The 24,700-nt window shown below is 45.0% G+C and overlaps 1 protein-coding gene across 4 annotated transcripts in view; it reads right to left on the bottom strand.

The window, feature by feature from the left end:
• The window catches only part of NTF3 (neurotrophin 3), a 72,855-nt gene that overhangs the window by 9,450 nt on the left and 38,705 nt on the right, over window positions 1-24,700 (bottom strand). The window contains exon 2 of one of the 4 annotated variants that reach the window (XM_060275138.1): window positions 5,399-5,452. The exons of 1 other annotated variant lie outside the window; for it this stretch is intronic. The gene's annotated coding sequence lies outside the window, so the exon portion shown is untranslated. Of the gene's footprint in view, window positions 1-5,398; window positions 5,805-24,700 lie in introns of those variants that run through there. 2 more of the 4 variants (XM_035137926.2, XM_060275137.1) reach the window with 2 other exon arrangements.

Here is a 24,700-nt window from a genome sequence, read left to right as displayed (position 1 = left end):
ACAAAGCCGCTTCTGGCAAACCAGAGCAGCACATGGAAACGCCGTTTTACCTTCCCGCTGTAGCGGTTCCTATTTATCTACTTGCATTTTGACGTGCTTTCGAACTGCTAGGTTGGCAGGAGCTGGGACCAAGCAACGGGAGCTCACCCCGTCACAGGGATTCGAACTGCCGACCTTCTGACCAGCAAGCCCTAGGCTCAGAGGTTTAACCACAGCGCCACCTCGGTCCCTATATATCCCATATTAGTTATGCCTTAATAATGCAGAGACCCTGACTATGCACTTTTGCTCTGTGAATATAAAACTCATTTTTCTTTCTAGCAAAAGAAAAAAGGGGGGGTGGAGTAGCCTGTTAGCCCACAGTTGCCCTAATGTTTTTGGTGCCATCACTACTTTTAGTTGCAACACTATTTTTAGTTGTAGACTCTGGTCCACAAAACTGTACAATACAGTGTAGTAACAGTGCAGCCTTAAGCATACTTATTCAGATGTCAGTCATACTGCACTCCATAGAACTTATTCTTAAATTGAGAATTTCATCCTTAATGTGTTAGCTTTTTGCAACTTGCATCTCCGGACAAGTTAGCCACAGCTTTCTGCTCTGGATGGGGGGGGGGGAGGGAGAAATGACTCTGTCAACGTGCAGGCTGCCCTTTTATGGTCAAGAAATGTGTTTTCTTCATTCCCATATTTTGTTATGAAATGAGCTCACCTAAGTCTAGACTACATTTTCCTTAATGCTTAAATGACAATTTCTTGCTGTTCTGTAAAAACAGAAGTCTGCAGAGAAAACATCGGAGTTTCTAACAGTAGATCACTGGAACTGAAGGACCGGCGCTCTTGCTGAAGCAAGCTGCTTGTGAAATAGTAACCCAGATCTCACAAAGGTGGGAGAGGGAAGAGTGGTTAGAACTTCTAGCATGGCTGATATCAACTGGAGAATGAAAATTGTCCAGCTGCTGCACTCCACCAAACTAAGCTTGTCCAGCAGAAGGCATGGAACCATCAGATATCAACAGTTAAGTCAGTGTCGAGGCTTTGATAGGAGTAAAACTGTTCCTCAACTATACTACTTCAAACTTATCGGATTGCATTTTTTTTTTTAAAAAAAAAAGGCCTAAAAAAGGCATTTGTGCACATTTCCCCTTTTTATGAACGCCCCCCCCCTAAAATATATGGTTTTGTGCAGTTTTTTGCTTTCACAAAATTTGGAGAAGTGCAAATTTTGAAGGGCAGCTTCATTTCAGTTTGGAGTCTTCCTCAGGAAGTGTGAAGTAAGTAAAATGAAAAGTGGACCAAGTTTCTCCTTATCCCAAGCTGCAGTCTGATGCTTTCTATGTACAGGAATTTCCTTTTCTTTTCCCCTGTGGTGAACCATTTCCCCATGCGGTCAACATAGCTGCCAAGTTATCCCTTTTTTACAGGGATTTTCCCTTATGCTGAATAGGCTTCCTCGTGAGAAAAGCGAAAACTTGGCAGCTATGCCGGTCAAGTCCAGGGTCAGCCTCTCTTCATACTTCACAAATCTTTGCACTCTGCAGATAAGTGTATGCAAATAACTAATTAGGGATGAGGTCAATAGTCCAGTAGTAGAGTATCAGACTTTACCACTCTTGGCTGGATGGAAGCCTGTGGATTGACCACAGGTGGGGTTGCCAGACTCAATAGTGGACAGGACTTCTGTGCCTTTAATTGCCCTGCTCCCTTTTGAGTCTGGAAACCTTAAAGAGAAACCAGCAGACCCTTTGCTTGGGAATTAAACAAAGGGTCTACTGGTTTCTCTTTAAGGTTTCCAGACTCAAAAGGGATCATGGCAATTAAAAGCACAGAAGTCCTGTCCTCCATTGAGTCTGGCAACCCTAACCACAGGCTCAAAAGATTGGGAGGATACTTTGTCCGTCCCCCCCCCATTACAGAGAAAATGCTACTACTGCATTGCTGCATTTTACTACTTTTGGGGATGTGTGAATAACCTCTTTTCTACTATAAATTAAGTTATTAAAATTTTAATGCTACTTTCCAACAAGTATGGACGCTTACTTATTAGCATAGCTGCCAAGTCTCCCGTATTCCCCGGGAAAACCCCATTTTTCCAGCTGTACCCAGCCGAAAAAACAGATTCCCCCCCCCCCGGTTTATTCTGGCACGGCCACCATTTTGGAACTGGGCGGAGCATGCTCAGAAGCGACTTTTGATGCTGTTCTGCCCAGTTCCAAAATGGCAGCAGCGCGACTTCTGGTGTGGCGGCCATTTTGTAACAGGGCAGAGCAGCATCCAAAGTCGCTTCTGAGCATGCTTCGCCCAGTTCCAAAATGGCGGCAGCGCTACTTCCGGTCCGATCCCTTATTTTTCAGGCAGGAACTTGGCAGGTATGCTTATTAGTAGAAAGGAAGAAGAAGGACAAGGCATTAGAAGATCCCCCCTTTTCTCCTATTCCCTGCCTCCATGGAAGAACAGCCATTGCATCCCCATTCCCAACCTCTAAGGAAGCTGCCTAGCTTGAGCAGAGGGGAGCTCATGAATTGGTTGCATAATACAAAATCCGAGTGTGGCTGCTTCTGCTGCTGCAGCCATGGAGCCAAATCTAGAGGGGCCGCAGTAGAAGCTGTCCAGCACCAATGGTGCCCTTAGGGCTGGAAAGAAAAGGCTGTCCACTCTTTTGGACTTCTTCCACCAATCTGCTGAGCAGCATCCAGGGGGAGGGGAGCTCCTTGGGTGGCTGCACGTAGCATTTGCAAGATTACGAAGAAGCCGGAGAGACTGGATTAGAAGGAACAAACTTTACTTAGCGGTGTGCTGCTAGCAAACTCAGCTTTCCTTCCCTGCTGGTGACGCCCAGAACTGATTCCTGCCTCCCCCCCCCAATACAACCATTTCTAAATCACTTTAGTTCCTGCTCACACTACAGCTGCAAGCTCCTCTGCAGGAGCTGTCACATTTTTGCAGCCCTAGTTTGGTTTATCGTTTAACACAAACCAGTGTTTCCCAATCAAACGCAAATTGCAATAAGGAAAGCAGAAAGCCTGTCGGGAAAAGCCACTTACTGATTGCGGTATCGCCATTTTTATTTAGCACCAGGCATTTCTGGTGCTTCCTTTAAAATAGTCCTTACGGAGCAGAACATCCAAACTGCAAGTTGGCAGCTGATTAAGGACCATCTGCACAGGCCAGTAGGTCCAGAGTGAGACAATATTACGAGCCTGGAAAAAGGCGAAGGCCTTTGGCAGAAAATAAAGTGAGAGTCTACTAAGTGAGAGTCAACTTAAACACGGAAAGCTGATGCATCTGGAGAATCATTATCCCGAGCTTGAGATATTAAAAGGAAGGGAGAATGTTAGGAAGTAGTGATATCTAAACAGACCCCTGGGGATCTAAATCTTTGCTTACACACATTTTATTAAAGTTAAACAAACATATATTGGGTGGGAAACGGATATGAACCTGGAAAAGGAAATGGTCCAAAATGCAAAAATGCACACAGAGAGATAGGAAGCTCTCTCCTCTCTCCATGAACAATTCTCAAACTGCGTGAACACCAGAAACAAATACAGTGGTGCCTCGCTAGACAAATTTAATTCATTCCACGGGTCTTTTCTTATAATGAAAAATTCGTCTAGCGAATCCCATAGGAATGCATTGAATTTTTTGCATTTTTTTGCCCATAGGAACGCATTAATTGAATTTCAATGCATTCCTATGGGAAACCGCGATTCGCTAGACGAATTTTTCATAAAACGAATTAGTCTAGCGAGGCAACCTCCGCTCGAAAAATCCTTTCGTTAAGCGGAAATTTTGTTAAGCAGGGCATTCGTTAAGCAAGGCACCACAGTAATTAAACACACCCAAGGTTCCGGGGGGGGTTCTTATTCTACCATATTTTTGCATGATTCGTTGTCCGAACTTGGCCCCTTCCAATCAACCTCTTCTGGAGAGTGATCATTCACCTGCATCAGGTGTGATTGTTTGTTTGTTTGATTGACTGATTGATTCAGTTATTCCCAATGCAGAGATGCAACAGGACCCACGTTAAGAGGAATCTGCTGTTGCATCTCTGCTTGAATCACCTCCTTCCAATCAAGAGGAATGTTCTCAGATCAGTGAACTGGGTGGATACAAAGAAAGCAGACAATTCTTACTCTTCTACTGTGTAGGAGCAAACTTTGGGGCGGTATCAGAATGGTGCGTCTCCAATTGTAACTGCCAAAAAGTCTGCCTCAGCTATCAAAAGGAAAACAACACGCTGCACGCTTCCAGACACGTCTAATGACTTATTTGGGTAAAGTCTTTTTAAAGAAAAACCTTCTTTCCAAATAGAAACTATCAAATACCCCACCCACCCCCTGCATTGTACACACAAAATGTTCCTGCTATGCTTTATTCTCCGCTTTGCATGAAATTTAGTTAATAACTGAACACTGCCCCAAAGATTGAGGGCACGAGGAGAAGGGGACGACAGAGGACGAGATGGTTGGACAGTGTTCTTGAAGCTATGAACATGAGTCTGACCAAACTGCGGGAGGCAGTGCAAGACAGGAGTGCCTGGCGTGCTATGGTCCATGGGGTCACGAAGAGTCGGACACGACTAAACGACTAAACAACAACATCCCCACACTTTGCAGATGCATAATTTACTGTGAGCCATGGCACACAACTGCTTTTTTTTGCTAAATACTAGTGAAATGCCAAAGTTTAACTACGGTTTGAGATGATTTGTAAAAAGGGCCAATGAAATTAATGGACAACAGGCTGAAGAAGGACAAAAGTGCTACAAACAACCCATTGTTATGGAATTCACTGGGGATCCTTAATCTTTTTAAAAGATCAGACTCATTCATGTAGAAGAGAGAATATTTGGGAGAAAAGTCCTATCGACGACTATTCACTAACAGCTGAATGGGACCCTCCATGTGAGGCAGTTTACCTAAGGAACATCTGTTTCCATATCAAACAGTCGGTGCCTATCAACATTTTTGCAGCGTGTTCTCCTCCGTAGAGACTTCGGAGGGGATCCCTGCCACCGTCGGACGGATTAGTGCTGAAAGGAGATTACTATAATCACTGATCGGAGTGTAGGTCTTTGCACAGTGCATTGCCCTACAATTAGCTCTAATAACGGTTCCCTTGTCCTCCTATTGATGCCTTTGGAGAACTAAGGGGCACCCTCTTCCCACAGGGGCCAGGCGGAAGCCCGTGGAAAGCCAGAGAAGCCTGTAAACAGCAGCACTCTCCTAGCCATGCAGACATATCATGGAGTGTAAAAACAGTGAGCAATCAAGAAAATAAAACAGTGTTCTATGGTAAGCCTTCTTGAAAGAGTTTTCCCAAAGTCAGCATATAAATATTTTTAAAGAATTAAAATAATACAACCTTGACATATCCAAACATCAGAATTTCTTACCCTATCTCAAGATTCAGAGGTGTTCACAATGGCAAGGCTCTTGTTAACCTGCACCTGGCTGGAAGAAAAACTTAGCTAGTGAATAGGAATTGAGTCTCACACTAGGAAAACGGCACAAATGGCACGGCATAGCAACAATATCAACCCTGATATATGTAATGGCGTAGATTTCATTCAAAATAATTCGATTTCATTCAAAATAATTCGAAGTACTTCTAACACTGTATGACTTTGCAGTTAACATTGAATACTAATTTACGGAAAATCACTGGCCATTTGAGAGATCAAATCATAACAGCGATAGGGTGGGATGAAGTTATGAAACTGTCTGTCTTAGTCTGAGTAGGGACCATAGGTGCCAAGTTCCGGATTGAAAAATCCGGGATCAGCAGCGCCGCGGCACTGGAAGTCGCTTTTACACACTTCTGGAAGTGCATAGAAGCGACTTCTGGTGCCGCTCTGCCCATTTCCAAAATGTCCGCAGCACCAGAAGTCGCTTCTACGTATGTCCGGAAGTGCGTAGAAGCAACTTCCAGTGCCGGCGTGGCACCAGAAGAACCTGGCCGCTAGCAGGAGCTCTGTAATCTGGGGCAATACAAGGTATTTTGCCATTCGGGACACCTGTGGGAAATGGTAAGAAAATACGGGGGTTTCCCGGAGAAAACGGGGTACTTGGCAGCTATGGTAGGGACCAAGATTCTTGGAAATGAGACTGCATGAATTTGCCCAGGAAATGATAAAATAGTTCTGGCATTAAGGGTCTCAGCAAGCTACTGACTGCTGGTGGAGGCAGACAACCAACAGTATGAGACATCTCTGCTAGAATATATGCACCGGATCCCATATGCTATTGGCTCAGATTGGTATATAAAGCCCTGAAGAACTTGGGTCCCACATATCTTAAAGACCAATTGAACACTTCCATCACAGCTCGGTCCCTGAGAGCATCCAGATCCCCTCATATCACAGAAGCTAAATTGGCCTCAAGTAGATACCAGGTATTTAATTCTGTTGCTCCCTTGCTATGGGATACTTTTCCAGCAGAAATTTGGCAGGCATTCTTGATTTTCACATCGAGGCGTCTCTCAAATTTTTATTTTTTTTATTCTGCCTGCAACTGCTTAAAACTTTCTTAATTAGCAAGTCATTTTTCCGATTATGTTGTACTATTTTAAATGCAGTTTTATGTTTTATTGTTGCATACCACACTGATATTTTATGATCTGGTGGCATATAAATACTTTTATAAATGAAAGAAACAAAGCACTACAGAAGAAACAGAGGGCAATATTTAATCACTCTCAGCAAATTTCAATGGGGCTGCTCCAAATATGACTTCTGGTTGTACATCACTCACTCAGCAAAGCAACATCTGCCTCCCTTCCCAAATACCTACTTCAAACAAAAAGTTTCTAGAGGATAAGAAGAGAACCAGCATGGCAAGCTTCCCTAGGGAGTGCATTCTGAAGAGCAGATCCCATTGCACCTTCATGCCACTCCCAAAATTATATAGGGTTTTTACTTGGAGCAGGTATTCTTCTGAAGATCTCAGCGTATGGGTTTCATTTTATTACTCTTCCTGTAGTCTATCACTGCCACCAGACATCTGTTCTCAATTACTACTTCCTCACCCAGGGCTGGTAGGAAAAAGTAGAGCTGGGTGTAATCAACTTATTGGTGCCATTTTATTTATAGGCAGCTTTTTGCCACCCAACTGGTGGCAAGATCACTCCAGATCTCCAAATACACTGCTCCTAGATATTGAAGAATGTGGTGGACAATATCAGATCTTGAGGAGCCACTAGACAAAATCCACAAAGCAGTGCAAAGCATAAATGCATTAACATAACTTTCTGGGATCTGCCTAACAAGGGGACTGCACAGTGCAATGCCTCAGAAGGTCACAAAGGTAGCAACAGAGATCCAAGAAAATCAGCCTGTTTGGATAGGCCCTGAAGCAAACTTTCCCATTGAAAGTAATGGAAAGTAGATTAATCCGTTCCAGACGGAGTCCGCGGAGTACTCAACCTGAAGCGTACTTAACCCGAAGTATGAGTGTAATTGGTTCCGGAAGTCCGTACTTAACCTGAAGCGAACTTTCCCATTGAAAGTAATGCAAAGCGGATTAATCCGTTCCAGACGGGTCCGCGGAGTACTTAAACTGAAAGTACTCAAACCGAAGCGTACTTAAACCGAGGTATGACTGTACAGTGGTACCTCGGTTTAAGTACACAATTGGTTCCGGAAGTCTTTACTTAACCTGAAGCAAACTTTCCCATTGAAAGTAATGGAAAGTGGATTAATCTGTTCCAGACGGGTCCGCGGAGTACTTAAACTGAAAGTACTCAAACCGAAGCATACTTAAACCGAGGTATGACTGTACTCTCATTTTCCTACTCATATTGAAATACTGCCCCTCAATGAGGCCAAAATGTTTAGGGGCATGTGTCCCCTCAGGAAAAAAGCACTGCATAGATCCACCAGTTAATCAACGCAGTTGCCAACCAAAACTTAAGCTGATGCCAGATTGATAACGATCTATATAATCATTTCCCTCCTGAATGCCCCAGAGCCATACCGCTACCATCCTTTCAGAGGAAGGGTAAGGTAGAAATTTAACAAACCAACCAACAATCTTTGGCCATAAAAGGTATGCTGGCAACTGACCAGAGTAGTCAGATTCAGGGGATCTAAGGATAACTTTTAAAGTAAAAACACACAATTGCCTCCTTCAAGAAAAGAAACCATAACAGAATGGACCAAACCCAGGGCCGGCCCTACGGCCAGGCTGGGTGGCGCAGGGCACCATGGAGCCGGCCGGCCAGGAGGGCGCCACGAGCTGCGCCACCCGCTGGCCGGCCAGTCCGCCGCGCAGCTGCGCCCACGGCACCCACGCTATGCCTGCCCACCCACCCGCCGTGCAGCAACGCCTGTGGCAGCCATGCTGCGCGCTGCGGCCACCCGCCCACCGCGGTGGGAAACGGGGCGGGGGGTGCCAGAGGGATCCGGCGCACCACGGCGCCAGGGGCGCTTAAGACGGCCCTGACCAAACCGAGTAGTTCAACTTGACTAGCTACACTCAGCCAAGTGTGTGTGTAACTGGCTAGAGACCCCCAAGAACTCTGTTAATATCCACTGGAAAAATCAGTCAAATTCAGCCAAGCAACTGCACCCAGTGGAGGTCAATATGGCATTCAAGTTGTAAACTCAGGTCCCAAGATGTGGGGGAAGATCCAAAAGGCAAACGGAAACACAATGAATTATATTTTTCATAAAATTTATACACTGCTTGACTATAAAAACAAAAACAAATCATGCTTGGCAGGTGAATTGCCATTTGGGGAAAAATAAGGGCGCATACAAAAAAGCAAAAAGATAAAACAGCAATACGCAATTATCAAAATCCCAAAGGCAGCCTGCACATATACAACGTTTTCTAGAGCCATTTCAATTGGGGTTTAGGCCCAGCTTTGGCACCAAAACTGCTTTGGTTGCCCTGTATGATGACCTCTGCCAGGAGAGAAGCAGGAGAAATGTGTCCCTCTTAATTCTCCTTGACCTCCCAGGAGCTTTTGATACCATCAACCATGGTATCCTTCTGGAACAGCTGTCCAAGTTAGGGGTGTGTGGCACCGCTTTGTGGTGGTTCTCGTTCTCCTTGGGTGGTCATTCCCAAGGGTGATGCTTGAAGAGTGCTCTCCGGGCCCCTGAAGCCTTCAATGTGGGGTTCCCCAGGGTTCAATTTTATCCCCCATACTGTTCAACATCTACATCAGGGTTCAGCAAGGTTTATCTTGCCTGGGCCAGATTGGGCCCGTGGAGATTCCTGCGATTTTTTAGCACCTACGTGATTTTTGGCACCGCGGAAGCGAGTCCCTGTTTAGCACTGGTTTAGCACAGCGCACGAGCGCGCAGCTCAGTTCGGGAGCGGCTCATGGGCCGGTCAAACGACCTCCGTGGGCCGCTTCCGGCCCATGGGCCTTAGGTTGCTGACCCCTGATATACATGAAACCGCTGAGTGGGGTTAGCCATAATTCTGGAGTACATTGTCAGCAGTATGCTGATGGCACACAGCTCTACTTCTCTTTATATTTGCAGGTGAGGCAGCGGAAGTGCTGGAGTAATTGAGTCTTGCCTCAGTAATTGACTGGATGGAGTCAATAAACTGAAGCTCAATCCAGATAAGACCAAGGCACTGTTAGGGGGCAGTTCTCTGGACTGGATGGCTGGATGGTTGCCTGCTCCTGATGGGGTTACACTTCTTGTTGGGTCCTTCTGGATCCATGGCTGCTCTTGAGACTCAGGTGACCTCGGTGGCACCGAGTGCCTTCCATCAGTTCCCGCGGGTGGCCCAGCGGCGTCCCTAACTTCTGCCGTCTAGGTTAGATTACTGCAACATGTTAGACGTGAGGCTGCACTTGCCGCCAAACAGTTTCTGTTCCGAATTCAAAGTGCTGGTCTTGACCATATAAGGAGAACTGATTTAGATTTAGCAAGTTTATTTCTATTAAATATGATAAAAACCATTTAAGTCAGTAATGGCCAAACTTGGGCCTCCAGCTGTTTTGGAACTACAACTCCCATCATCCCTGACCACTGGTCCTGTTAGCTATGGATGATGGGAGTTGTAGTCCCTAAACAGCTGGAGGGCCGAGTTTGGCCATCACTGATTTAAGTTGTTTTAGCTGTTTTAATAAGCTAAATTTGGCATACTTTTATGTGGAGTTTAGATATATTTTATATATTGCTGTAAACAAAAATGAAAAAGTTTGCCATATTGATTTTATGTGCCATCCAAATGTCTCCACGGTCTAATCCAGTGGTTTCTAATCCAGTGGTTCCCAAACTTTTCCAGCCCCCCCTGGAATGGTTACATAAACTCGCCTCCCGCCCCACCCTAAAAAAACAACATTGTTTTGAGCAGTAGTTTGCATGACCAACTAAGGAAGATTATAACACAATAAACTTCAAAACGGTAACAATTAATTGCACATTTGTTCAAAACCCAAATAAAACTATGTCGTTAAATTAATTAAACATCGATGAACAAGACTGTACCCCAGTGTGCCAGAACATTTGCGGTAATTTTATTGAGTATCCAAAACATTAGATCAACGGAGGATGAATTAAAAAAAAAAGCCTTGAAGGGAAGGCAGAAATTGCATAAATATAAATTAAAGAACAAATAGCAGCAACAGAGGTTGCAGCCAGTGTTGGAAACTCAGAGATAGAAGCTAGGCGTCACACCTCTATCCTTAGCAGGAGTATTCAGTGTCTTCTGTTTAGCTATTAAAGGCACGAGAACCACCACCGCCACCCCTTTCCTGGATCCAACATAGGTTGCCACATCCCATTCACAGCCTTCCCATTAACTTCACTTTTAATGAAAAAGTATTTCAAAGACATTGACAGCATCACCTCTGGCTTTAGGGTGGGCTTTGGGTTGCTGCTTACCGTATTTTTCCGTGTATAACACACACAACCCGTGTATAAGGCGACCCCTATTTTGGGGGGACACCAAATTAAGGAAATGGGGGAGAGGGATTGCCCAGAGTTGTTCTGCTTTCTTGGGGGGGGGGGATTGCCGCCAATCGCTCACCTGCCTGACCGCCACTGCCAATCGCACGCCTTGCCAAAGCCACCAATCGTCTGCCCGCCAGAATTGCCGCAGCAGCAGCAGCCAATCGTCAGAAGGCCTTGCCGCAGCCACCAATCGCCCGCTCAATCGCCACTGACAATCTCCTGCTCGCAGCTGCCACCAATCGGCCGTTCCCCCTATGCACTATCCGTGTATAAGACGACTCCCAATTTTTTACATTTCTTTACAATTAAAGGGGACGCAGGTGGCGTTGTGGTCTAAACCACTGAGCTTCTCGAGCTTGCCGATCAGAAGGTCGGCGGTTCGAATCCCTGCGACGGGGTGAGCTCCCATCGCTCGGTCCCTGCTCCTGCCAACCTAGCAGTTCGAAAGCACATCAAAGTGCAAGTAGATAAATAGGTACTGCTCTGGCGGGAAGGTAAACGGCGTTTCCGTGCGCTGCTCTGGTTCACCAGAAGAGGCTTAGTCATGCTGGCCACATGACCCAGAAGAACTTTCTGCGGACAAACGCCAGCTCCCTTGGCCTGTAAGGCGAGATGAGCACCGCAACCCTAGAGTTGTCTGTGACTGGACTTAAAGGGGTCCTTGACCTTTACACAATAAAAAAACATCCATCTTAACATTCACTTCCGTCTTATATATGGAAAAATACGGAACTCTGCAACAATCCAAACTCTGCTTAGTTGAGAGTAAGTGTCACCATAGCTGCCAAGTTTTCCCTTTTCTCGCGAGGAAGCCTATTCAGCATAAGGGAAAATCCCTTAAAAAAAGGGATAACTTGGCAGCTATGAGTGTCACTGAATTCAATACCGTAGTACTTTCTTCTGCTAGAGATCTAATGTCAATTCTGGGACACATTATATCACCCCACCAATCCTAGCATGAAACAGCAGCGGGTGAAATAATTTTGTGCAAGAACCTTTGCCCACCATTGAAGAGCGCACTGAGCCCCAGAAAGCACCATACCTTTTAGAAAGTGGTAGGAGGTATTCAAAAGCTTGGGAGAAATCCCAGATCATAGGAACCCTGGAGAAGGCAGAACATCAACTGCCTCAAGGGATCACAGAGGCACCACCCATCTTATATATGTTTACTCGCAGAAGTCAGTTTTGCTGTGTTTTATGGTGCTTGCACCCAAAAACAGGATCCAAGGATGGGAGTCGGGTTTTTTTGTGTGCCCTGGAGGCACACAATTCACATTTGCAGGGAGATCTTTTTGGCTGGAATTGTAAAAAATCAACACCAGAATTGAGTTGACTGTTGACATTCCAGGCTAAGGAATGAGGCCATACTAGTGTAACAAGTTTAGCGTCATGATGGACTAAGCAACTGTGACACAAACTTGGAACACAAACCCAGTTAAGAAAAATAAAAAAAATTCCTTCAGTAGCACCTTAAAGACCAATTATTTTTTATTTTGGTATGAGCTTTCGTGTGCATGCACACTTCTTCAGATACTGAAGTGGTATCTGAAGAAGTGTGCATGCACACGAAAGCTCATACCAAAATAAAAACTTAGTTGGTCTTTAAGGTGCTACTGAGGGAATTTTTTTATTTTGCTTCGACTCAGACCAACACGGCTACCTACCTGTAACCAGTTAAGAAAAGCCATGAGTTCCATCCCTATTCATCCCCAAGGGGAAATAAGCCCCAAACTTACACAGACACACCCACACACCCACACACCCACACACACAACCACCCTGTGATCCTTGGATGAAAGGCAGGATATTTATTAATTTATACTTTATTATATTATATTAATAATAATAATAGTTGTTGTTTTTGTTAGCACCTATTGGTTAGTGCCTAGTTTATCACTAGGGTTAAGTAGTACACTTCACCTCACTGCAACTGTTTTTAAAGGGGGGGTAAATAATATTTGTTTGGTGAAATGCTATATAATTAATAACAAGAACAGACAATACAAATGAGGCTCTTTAAAAATGTGGAAATTATGCTAGCTCATTGATTTTCCAACCCAGCAATGTGCCACCATTTTGAGATTAATTTTCTTAAACATCACATTCTTCATTAAGCAGAATATATCTGTCCCCTTCTAGCAACAGATCTAACATTGCCTGAGTTGTTAAAACTTTGAAAAATGGTGGCAGATTTGACTTCCCTACAAGCTGAAACATCTTCATTATGTTTGTACGATTATCAGACTGTGGAGATCCTGGACAGAGTCATTACAGCTGCCATGGGGACTCACTCGGAAAACCCTACATCTTTTCTGCAGCTATTATAATGAACTGTTACTTTGTATGGGAAAAACAAAAGGCCAAACTCCTGTGCACTTTGAGAGCAGAGTATGAAGTTTCTTCTACGGGCCTCTACCATAACATAGACCACAGCGCCACCCGTGTTCCTTCTAACCATTATGCCATGCTGGCTCTCCAGTGATCGAGTGGTAAAATCCGACAGGAGCTGAGAAGGGTCAGAACAAATCTTCCCCTGGGGCTGAAGGTGATAAAGCTGGTGTAAACTTAATTACAGGAGGTAAGGAACTAGGCATTGCGAGTACAGTGGTGCCTCGCTGAACGAATGCCCTGTAAGACGAATTTTTCGGTTAATGAAGAGGTTTTTTTTCGAGTGGAGGTTGGCTCGCAAGACAAATTTGTTTTGTGAAAAATTCGTCTAGCAAATCGCAGTTTCCCATAGGAATGCATTGAAATTCAATTAATGCGTTCCTTTGGGCAAAAAAAAATTCAAAAAAAATTCAATGCATTCCTATGGGATTCGCTAGACGAATTTTTCACAAAACGAATTGACTCACAGAACGAATTAAATTCGTCTAGCGTGGCACCACTGTAAAAGGTTGCAGGAGAGCAACTGAGAGACCACTGCAGGTTAAAATGTAAGTGCTGCAGGCAAGTGCTTATACCAGGCATCCCCAAACTTCAGCCCCGCCCCCCCAAATGTTTTGGTCTACAATCCCCATCTTCCCTGACCACTGGTCCTGTTAGCTAGGGATCATGGGAGTTGTAGGCCAAAACATCTGGAGGGCTGCAGTTTGGGGACGCCTGCTCTGAACCATGCTAGGTGAACTAGAGTGCTTGGTCTTATGGGATGGCATCTAATGGGAACAATGGGAATGTGGTGGAACAGAGAGAACCAGTGGGACACAGTTGTCTATGGATAAAATCTATTGGAAGGGCCTACTGGAGGCGGTGTCTCTATGTACATCAAAGAGAGCAGTGAGCCCAGCAAGCTTGAAACCCCCAAAGGGGCAGATGACTCCACATGATCGTTGTTGTGGGCACTGGTACCAGGAGCCATGAGTAATTTAGTACAGTGGTGCCTCGCTAGACGAATTTAATTCGTTCTGTGAGTCAATTCGTTTTGTGAAAAATTCGTCTAGTGAATCCCACAGGAATGCATTGAATTTTCTTTTGCCCAAAGGAACGCATTAATTGAATTTCAATGCATCCCTATGGGAAACTGCGATTTGCTAGACAAATTTTTCACAAAACAAATTTGTCTTGCGAGGCAACCTCCACTCGAAAAAAAACTCTTCGTCAAGCGAAAAATTCGTCTTGCAGGGCATTCGTCTAGCGAGGCACCACTGTACTGGGAATGCAGTACCATCCCCCTGATCAAAATGCTGAGGAAGATCTTATAGAACGGACCCAGAGAGTCATCTAATCCACTTCCTGCAATGCAGGAATCACAGCTAAAACATCCCTGGCAGGTGGCCGCGTTGGATCACAGGCTTCGGGAAGCAGGGGCAAACACATGTGGCAGCAGCTTCAGGGGGAGGGAAGATATAACTTGAGATTTCTTGGAGACACTCCAATTCTGCTCTGCGAGAGTGCAAGGTGCACACAACCTCATTTGGCAGCACAGCTGAACCACCTATTTCAACACCCTATTGCAAGAACAAAGCTTTCAGCTGCAACCATACTGCAACTAGGGATGGGCATTATCTCTCAAATCTGCTTTCTTATTTATGTGTATATATTTTTTTCTTTTAAAAAAGATCTATATCCCTTTAATTAAAAATAAACAGCTATTTATTTATTTTAAAAAAAGATTTCTCGTTTTTCAGTCTTTCCAAAGTTGCGTTCTCCATATATAATCGTCATCACAAACTGGTATCAAAAAGTTCTCATGAAAATTCAGCAAGATTTTAGTGCAATTTTTAAATATGCACAATTTTGTATGCAATTTTTCAAATTCGGTGCATTTTTGTTCTTATTTCCACCCATATACAAACTTTCCCCTGCTCTATGCATATTTGCACACATTACTTGGCTGGAAAACTGCACTGCAAAATTAGGAGACGTGTGGATTTTGAGGGCTGGCTGTGTTAGGGTTTGCATATTGTTTCAGAAAGAGTGTGAGTTGGGTATGTTTGCCTTTAAATGCAAACTGAACCAAATTCATCCTCCATTCCTAGCTGCAGGCTCCGCAGAGAAACAGCAACTGGAATTTAGAAGGCACCCCACCCCCACCCCCCGACTTGTTTGCTTGTCAGGGGCCTATAAATCTTCTACACGCTTCCAAAGCACTGTGGCTTTCCTTCAAGTTTTTATTCTGCCTTTGAAAAGTGATTGAAATTTTGCCAGATTATTTTATACGTTTGTGCATTCAAAACATTCCCACCATGTTGAGTCGAAAGCTCCCGAGAGGAACAGCTGCTCCTGTGAGGGTTCGGTAACTGGATAATTCACCCTTTCCACATTTGGCTCCTAGCCAAGCTTCAAGACTGCGCATTTTTTCATTTGGTTCTGGGGGATTCAGATTTTGAACCTGCAACCATATTCCTGAAACCTGAAGAGGTCTGAGCTCAGACTGCGCTTTAAGACCCAATCTGCTTATGTAAGCGGAAACGCACAGAGCTGCCGGACAGACACCTTGTCACAGGGGAGAGAGGACTTCTCAACACGGCAAGCCCATTCAAATTTCCTTGGGACTTTCCATTCACCCGCTGCTAAGTAAGCCCTTCTTCCTCTCTCTCCGTGGCTGGCCACCTAGTTCAGCCGATTTTATTGCTCTTCATACACAGTTTCAAGAGTTCTGGCTAATGATAGCACAAAGTCTCATTCAGAATCAAGATCCAATCAAGGCCATGCGCGGCTCTGTTGTCCATCAATCATGGATGTCAGTGCACATTACGTTTCAGGCAGAAAATGTTGGATTTGAAACACAATGCCAGATTCAGGAATGTGTCTTGTTTCCTACTAGGAAACACAGCTCCAGGCTTTTCAATTTGGGACGGAGGCAAGGAGACTAAGGTGTCATCTTCGGTGGGAACAGGATATGCTTATAAAATTATTAATGTCTCAAGGAGAGTGTATAAAGAATTTTTTTACTACCTCTCCTAAAAACACTTGAACTCGGGGTCACCAAATTAAACATACTGGCAATGGGTTCAGGAGAGACAAAATAAAGTATTGCCTCATGCAATACATAGTTAAGTCTTGTAATTCAGTGCTACAACATACGGTGATGGCCACTGGTTTAAATTACTAGAAGAAGATCAGACAAATTACTTATAAGAATAAATGCTGGTCATTGACCATAATGGGGGGGGGGAATGATTTTGACTTGTAACATTTTTTATATAAACTGTCGAATCATTAAAAAAAAATCAAGGCAGTGAACAATAAAATCATTAAACCATACACTGATAAAATACAGAATAAATGACCAACACTGAATCAGATTGCTTCTTGCAATGCAATTTTTAGGATTTTAAGTGCTTGTTTAATTTCCAGTGTTCCAAATTACTGGTGCCATAACCCTAAAAGCCTTGATTCGTGGACAAACGAAACCAATTTGAGGAATCTGTGAGAGGCCCCTTCTGAATTGCAGTGGAACCTCGGTTTATGAACACGTCGGTTTACGGTTTACGAACGCCACGGACCCATCTGGAACGGATTAATTCACTTTCCATTACTTTCAATGGAAAAGTTCGCTTCAGTTTATGAACGCTTCAGTTTATGAATAGACTTCCGGAACCAATTACACCCATGCTTCGGGTTAAGTACGCTTCAGGTACTTTCCATTACTTTCAATGGGAAAGTTTGCTCCAGTTTATGAACGCTTCAGTTTAAGTACTCCGCGGACCGTCTGGAACAGATTAACCCATTTTCCATTACTTTCAATGGGGAAGTTCGCTTCAGTTTATGAACGCTTCAGTTTATGAACAGACTTCCGGAACCAATTGCGTTCATAAACCGAGGTACCACTGTATACATTTTTAAAAGTATCACACACCACAGTCATGGCTTCCCCAAAGAATCCTGGGAACTGTAGATCCTGAAGCTGAGGCTCCAATACTTTGGCCACCTCATGAGAAGAGAAGACTCCCTGGAAAAGACCCTGATGTTGGGAAAGATGGAGGGCACTAGGAGAAGGGGACGACAGAGGATGAGATGGTTGGACAGTGTTCTCGAAGCTACCAACATGAGTCTGACCAAACTGCGGGAGGCAGTGGAAGACAGGAGTGCCTGGCATGCTCTGGTCCATGGGGTCGCGAAGAGTCGGACACGACTAAACAACAACAACAAGGGTGCTGAGAGTTGTTAAGAAACTCTCAGAGATCAAGTGTATATATTCTTTATTTCCTACTTCATATACAGTTATATTATTTACATATATATCATTTATGTGTAGGTATTCGTAATGTAAATAGTGTATGATTGTTCAAATGTAATTTTATGATGTATAAATCGTTGTTGAACTAAATAAAAAATTTAATTAAAAAAATAAAAAAGAAACTCTCAGAGATCTTCAATTCATAGAGTTGCTTGGGAAGATTGCTGAACCACTGAGAATTGTAGCTCTGTGAGGGTAATGCACACCAGGTTGGCCTCCTCATCCAACGAGGCACAGTGGAAGAGCAACCGGAGGCCTGTGGATGAGGGAAGAATGGCGTGCAAGCAGCCATACCCTCATCAACCACAATTATCCTTCCTTCCCTCGCGGAGGGTGGCTCAATGAACAAGTAATAGCTATGATAGCTACACGGAACTTATTGGAAGCAACCAACAGACAAAGGCCATGAAATCCATGTTGTGCTCATGGGCTTCCCAGAGTTATATTGTTGACCACCAAAGGAGACAGAATGTTGGATTTTTTTGGTCACAAAATCACAGAACCGAAGAATGCATTAGAAGCTATCTATGATCAATACAGAAAATCCAGACCTAAGGCGTGTCCAACAGATGGTTGCCCAGCCTCTGCTTGAAGACCGCCAGTACAGCACCAGTAAGGGAACTGGTTCCACTGTCTAGCTGCTCTTACTTGCCGAGAGGGTTCTCCTAATGTTATACATGCAGAAATTTGCATTTGTCTCTGCTGAATTTCATTTTGTCCTTAATCCAAGTTTTCCATCCTGTTAACTTCATTTTGAAAATATATTTCTGTTCTTCCGAGGTGCCAAATCAGTCCTCCAAGCTTTATGCCATCTGCAAAAGTTTGTGCCATCTGCAGACTTTATGAAGATTCCTTCCACCTCTGCATCCAAGATAAAAATGTTAAAGAACACCAGGCTTGAAAGAGCGCTGCAGCACTCCGCTCAAAACCTGCCTGCAGTATGAAGAGGAGCCATTTAATGAGCAGCTTTCCAACCAAAAGTGAATTCACCTTATAGTACTATCGCATATCCCAGGCATAGGCAAACTCAGCCCTCCAGATGTTTTGGGACTACAGTACAACTCCCATCATCCTGACCACTGGTCCTGTTAGCTAGGGATGATGGGAGTTGTAGTCCCAAAACATCTGGAGGGTCGAGTTTGCCTCTGCCTGGCCTATCCTGTATTTAACAAGTTTGCTAACAAAATATCATGAAGGGCTTCATTTCAAATAAACCCAATATGGCGACCAAGTTGGTGTCTTGAACTAATGCTTTCTATGGCTGTACAGTCAAACAACTGAATTTTGGCCTGGAGAAAAAGAAAACCACTCTCAAAGAAGAGTCCTATATTAGAATCAAAGAGAAAAATCAAGGGGGAATAGAGGCATTGGGTCCAACTTCTGAGGGAGCTCTGAATGGGTAAATATGAGGCAGCTGCTAAAGGAGAATTTCAAGGAATCACATCAGTATAAAGTATTTATATACACCATGTTTGTGTTATTGAGTTTAGTAGAATAGAACCACTGGTAATCCTCCTGTTGATAGAAAATGGAAAAACTAAAGCCAGCAAAGGAAAGAAACCCTCCAGCCTTTAGTCTCAGAAACTTGAATAAAGTGAAACTGCTGAAGATAATGAAGAAAGCAATGCAGCCTGACGGGGACATTCTACAGTATAAAGGTTTACAAGGCCGGCAGAGAAGCAAACATTTAAGGATTTTGCCTACATGCAAGTGAGCTGATATTGTATTTGACAGAAACCAAGAAAAACAGAAACACATGCAGATTCACACCAGTGCAGCAAGTGATGGACAGCAACCGCAGAGACGACTTGGCAATGCCTGAGAAAGATCCTGCTTGCTCCCTTTTTATCACCGGATCTCACATTCATACCAGAACCCTGAAGTTGTTGTTGTTGTTGTTGTTTAAACAATTTATGCATGGCTTAACTTCTGTAATCTCTAAGCGGTGTGTACAAGAAATAAGATGCAGGAAAGATTAAAAACTGGTTAAAACTATGTACAAAACTCCAAGCTGCAATTCAAATGCTTGGGGGATAAAAACATCTTCCGTGAGCACTGGGAATTCCACAAGGAATTTCTGTCTGACCTCAGCTGGGCCCGTTGTTGTGCAACGTCTTTATAAACGACTTGGACAAAGGAATTGAGAGGGTGCTCATCAAATATATATCTGTCTGATACCATAAGATTGAATGTACCCCTTATATTAGGGCTGTAAGAAAGCGTGCAGTGTGGAAAACCAAACGGGAACATGCAGAGCTCCACACCTAATTTTTTTACTATATTGCTTCCAGACCAAACTTCCCCTTAACCATTATCCCTTCCTGCTAAGATATATGGGAACAAATGCAGCCCCAGCAGCCTTTGTTATGTCTTAAAAATTTGTTATAATCTTTGGCCTTTATTATTTTGAATAATTTTATCATTTTGAATTAATACGTTAGCATCTTTTATGCATATATGAAATATGGACCCTAGAATTGACACACACACACACACCCCAAGTGAAAATGCACTTGATTTTAAATCTTAACAGTCACAACTTAATCTTATTTAGAAAATGTATTCGTTTTTCTGCGAGCTATGGCTGATTAAAAAGCGACCATCTGGAGCTCAGCACCGCAGACGAAAGGCAGAAAAGGCTAAGGAGCAAGCAAAGCGAGAATTCTTCCTGAAATACCTTTGTACACAGAAAGCAGTTGAAGAGTAAAAATATGCCTATATGCTCTTGTTGAAACCAGCTGCCTGGTGGTGCTATACTACAAATGACACAAACTCTAAGGCAGAAGTTTCACACATTAGATATATTTCTGGGAAACACACAAGAGGAAAAGGAGGATGTCAAGCAAAACGAGAGTATTGAGAAGTCTGCAAAATAAGATTTTATTGTGCCTGACAGTGGCAGGCTACTGAAAGGAGTTGTGTAGCTGCTGGCTGAACCCCAGCTAGGTCTGTGACTCAGTTCAAGCAGCAGCAGCAGCACCCACCCACACACACACACACACACTTTGCCTCTTACACCACTCCCTTTGGGCTGCGTCTGTTTGCTCATTGGGTTTCTTACTTGTGCTCTCCCTTGGAAATCATACATAACATAAATACCACCAGAGAGGCTCAAAGGCAATTTTAGTCTTGTTTTTGTTGTTGTTGTTGTTGTTGTTTAGTCGTTTAGTCGTGTCTGACTCTTCGTGACCCCATGGACCATAGCATGCCAGGCACTGCTGTCTTGCACTGCCTCCCGCAGTTTGGTCAGACTCATGTTTGTAGCTTCGAGAACACTGTCCAACCATCTGGTCCTCTGTCGTCCCCTTCTCCTAGTGCCCTCCATCTTTCCCAACATCAGGGTATTTTCCAGGGATTCTTCTCTTCTCATGAGGTGGCCAAAGTATTGGAGCCTCAGCTTCACGATCTGTCCTTCCAGTGAGAGCTCAGGGCTGATTTCCTTCAGAATGGATAGGTTTGATCTTCTTGCAGTCCATGGGACTCTCAAGAATCTCCTCCAGCACCCTAATTCAAAAGCCTCAATTCTTCAGCGATCAGCCTTCTTTATGGTCCAGCTCTCACTTCCATACATCACTACTGGGAGAACCATAGCTTTAACTATACGGACCTTTGTCGGCAAGGTGATGTCTCTGCTTTTAGTCTTGTATGCGGTATTAACTAACAGACTCGCCAACTTAAACACTGTTCTCACTGTTGTGTATTGAGTCAAAGGATTTTATATCTGTATTATTATTGTCTGTATTTGCATTAGGATAAAGTAACTGCCTTTTGGTTCCAGAGGGTACAGCTACTATTGGTTCATTTAAGCTGCTGTATTTGGATCCTCTGTCTTATTGGTTCCCTCCAAAAGGCAGCACTGTGATTGCCTGATATTGTTCCCTCCAAAATGTATCCCTTCCTAGCCAGTCCCCTGTCCCTATAAATGTAGCCTTCCTGCCCTCACAGTCAGTCTTGTTCACTTTAATAAAGAGCTGTTACTAGAGAACTGTCTCCAGCATGTTTTGTCAAGAGAGCTGAAATCACAAACCCCACGTCACAACAACTGGCGACGAAGGTGGGATCCGGAATGCTGAGGAGCGGTTAAACACAACCCTGCCTCAGAGTCCGGATTGCAGCTGAGAACAAGACTCACTGGCCAGCTGAGAAGACGACCCTGCCGCTAGGACAATGGAGAGTCCAAGGGTATTGGAGCCCTTCCAGCCATCAGAGCCCCACACCTGGGAAGACTACGTCGAACGCTTCGAGTTCTTTGCAGTGGCTCAAGGGATCACCGATGCCAGCAAAAGAAGGGCCACATTCCTGAGCTACTGTGGGCCCGAGACCTTCAAGCTGGCCAAGGCATTACTTGCTCCAGCGAAGCTGAGTGAGACATCTCTCAAAGATATTCTTGCCTGCCTAACAAGCCACTTGGCGCCTACTGAGACCAAGATGGCCCGGCGGATGGAGTTCCATAAGAGGCAGCAGCATGCTGGGGAGTCTGTATCCGCATTTCTGGCTGAACTCCGGAAGCTCGCTCAGCACTGCGGCTTCCAAAATCTGGAAGAGACTCTCCTGGATCGGTTTATTGGTGGTCTGAGCAGCAAGAAAGCCAGAAGACGCATCGTGGCTAAAGAAGAGGTTACCCTTGCTTCAGCCTTGAAGGAGGCCACCGCCACGGAGAATTATGAAAGAGAGGAGCTTGATGCCAGTCGCAAGGCCACTAAGCCACATATAGAAGTTGCGCATGCCATGGACGAGCTAGAGGCTACTCCGAGCCAGAGCCCAGTCCGTGGGGTTGAGTTGGTGCGTCAGGCCTGCACAGTGCACAAAGATCGCCGAGGCAGTTGCCCAGGTTGTGGCGGAAACCATGAGCGGAAGAGTTGTCGTTTCAGGGATGCTATGTGCCGGACGTGCGGAAAGACGGGTCACATCGCCAGGGTCTGTAGATCGGCGGCGTCGGGAGCGACAGGAGCACCTAGACTGGAGCATCGCAGACCGCCCACAGCACCTCGTTTTCTAAAGGACTGTCACTACGTAACGGAGATCAACGGGAGGGCCGTGCAGTTTCCAGCGCAAGGCAAGGCACACGTCAAGGTGAAGATTGAGGGTCAGCAGTGCGACATGGAGGTGGACTCCGGATCTGCATTCACCATCGTGTCGGACCAGACTGCGAAGACATTCTTCCCCAGGGGTAAGTTGCCCCCTCTGGAGCCTTTCCCGGCAACCTTGCAGTCGTACTCAGCAGGCCGCATCCATGTTATGGGAATGTGTGCCGTGAGAGTACAGTTCCGGGACAAACAGGCTGTACTCAAACTGGTGATTGCGAAGGGCAGTTGCCCCAGTCTCCTGGGCACTGACTGGTTCCCCGCCCTGGGACTGAGTATCTCAGGGCTTAATTCAATCCAAACCTGCCCTGAGATGAGCGAGGCATTATGCAAGGAATTTGCTGGTCTCTTTAATGGAAAACTGGGTTGTTATAAAGGGCCCCCAGTCGACTTTGAGTTGGACCCCGGGGTGGCCCCAATCCGACTCAAACCAAGGCGAGTGCCATTTGCACTGCAACCCAAGATCGAGGCAGAGCTGGATAAATTGGTCAAGCAGGGAGTTCTCTCACCCGTGGACTCTGCTAAGTGGGAGACTCCAATCGTCACACCCCTTAAAGCAAATGGGGAAGTCAGGATATGTGCAGATTACAAATGTACTATCAATAAGGCACTCAGGGGAAACTCATACCCCATTCCCATCGTATCACATCTGTTGGCTAAACTGGCTGGGGGCAAGGTGTTCGCCAAAATTGACCTGGCACAAGCTTACCAACAGCTGCCAGTAACCCCACAATCAGCGGAAGCACAGACTATTGTCACACATAAAGGGGCGTTCAGAGTTAACAGATTACAGTTCGGAGTTTGTGTGGCCCCAGGGATTTTTCAAGGGCTCATGGAACGCCTGTTAAGGGGTCTGCCGGGGGTCTTGCCATTTTTTGATGACGTTTTGATTGCTGGAAAAGACCCACAGGAACTGGTTGCGCGTGTCCGTGCAGTGTTGCTCAAGTTCAAGGAGGTGGGGTTGCAACTGAAAAAGAAAAATGCAGTTTTGGGGTGCCAACTGTGGATTTCTTGGGGTTTAAAATTGATGCATCAGGCATCCACCCCACAGATGCTAAGATTAAGGCCATCATCGAGGCACCACGACCACAGAACAAGACGGAGTTGCAGTCATTCCTGGGACTTATTAACTTTTATCATTCATTCTTACCCCAGAAAGCTTCGGTAGCTGAACCATTACATAGACTTTTGCAGAAAAAGACTGTGTGGCGATGGGGGCGGGAGCAGCAGAAGGCTTTTGACTCCTTGCGAGAAATGCTGAGTAGCAGGAGCGTCCTTGCTCATTATGATGAGTCGAAGCCGCTGGTCCTGGCATGTGATGCCTCTCAATACGGCCTGGGGGCTGTGCTGAGTCATAGGGAACCGGATGGGTCGGAAAAGCCCATCTCTTTCTATTCCCGTACGTTGTCACCCACGGAGCGCAACTATGCTCAAATTGATAAAGAGGCACTAGCAATTGTGTCAGGAATCAAAAAGTTCTATGATTATTTGTACGGTCGCCATTTCTCCATTGAAACGGACCACAAACCACTGTTAGGGTTGTTCAACCCAAACAAACAAACGCCACAAATTCTCTCCCCCAGAATGTTGCGTTGGTCAATATTCCTGAATGGGTTCCAGTACACCTTGACCCATGTGCCGGGGAAACAGTTGTGCCACGCTGATGCGCTGAGTCGATTGCCCCTTCCTGGCGGGAGCAATGAGGATCCTGCTCCGGCGGAGCACATTATGATGCTAGAAACACTTCCGGGGGCTCCTGTAACAGCTACTGATATAGCTGAGAAAACGAGGAAAGATGCTGTTCTCTCCCGTGTGCTCACTTGGGTGGGGAGGGGGTGGCCAGGTGGTCCGCATGAAGAAAAATTCAGGCCTTATGCGACAAGGCAGCACGAATTGTCCATGCATAAGGGTTGTCTCCTATGGGGAGATAGGGTGATCATCCCAGCACCACTGAGAAACAGGGTTCTTGAGACGCTTCACATGGGACACCCAGGAATGGTCAGGATGAAGTCG

The sequence above is a fragment of the Zootoca vivipara genome, chromosome 5 (assembly GCF_963506605.1).
Source record: "Zootoca vivipara chromosome 5, rZooViv1.1, whole genome shotgun sequence".
Classification (NCBI taxonomy): Eukaryota; Metazoa; Chordata; class Lepidosauria; order Squamata; family Lacertidae; genus Zootoca; species Zootoca vivipara.
The sequence above is the reverse complement of the archived record's forward strand: the minus strand, read 5'-3'. Positions and strand labels throughout refer to the sequence as shown.